The sequence below is a fragment of the Penaeus monodon genome, chromosome 28 (assembly GCF_015228065.2).
Source record: "Penaeus monodon isolate SGIC_2016 chromosome 28, NSTDA_Pmon_1, whole genome shotgun sequence".
NCBI classification, from domain to species: domain Eukaryota; kingdom Metazoa; phylum Arthropoda; class Malacostraca; order Decapoda; family Penaeidae; genus Penaeus; species Penaeus monodon.
In genome coordinates this window covers 33033559-33033993 of record NC_051413.1, presented here as the reverse complement: position 1 = coordinate 33033993, position 435 = coordinate 33033559, and the positions used below count along the sequence as shown (strand labels likewise).

Genomic DNA, 435 nt, shown 5'->3' with positions numbered 1-435 from the left:
CGACGCGGTATGTTTCTACAGTTCGGCGCAACGAGACGGTAAGCGTTTAATCTTAGAAAGTAAAATTCCTTGTGCACCTACATTTTAAGAGTATTTCGCACGTGACTTTACTGTTGACTATGGCTGATACATTTATACAGTCTGTTGTATTGTTTTTAGAAATGTGTGTGACAAAATTTGGCAGCGCGGAGTTAATCCCATTTGGAATGATTCAGCAGCTGACCCTAAAACCCAAGCTCGAGCGAATGGCAGTTTGGCTCCGCCCTTTCATGCAGTTCATTGGCTGAGAGCCATGATTGGTCCGCATTTACCCCGCCCCTCTCAGATTCGCCATCCAATCAGTTTTTTTTTCCTGTCGTTCAGTCGAGATCCATTTCATCTCATGAACTTTTGTAAATAAACATGGATTCAATGTAGATGATGAGAAAAGTGGCC

At 43.0% G+C, this 435-nt stretch overlaps 1 protein-coding gene across 1 annotated transcript in view; it reads left to right on the top strand.

Moving 5' to 3' along the window:
* The window catches only part of LOC119591512 (axoneme-associated protein mst101(2)-like), a gene marked incomplete in the record, with an annotated part of 46693 nt that overhangs the window by 33227 nt on the left and 13031 nt on the right, over nt 1-435 (top strand).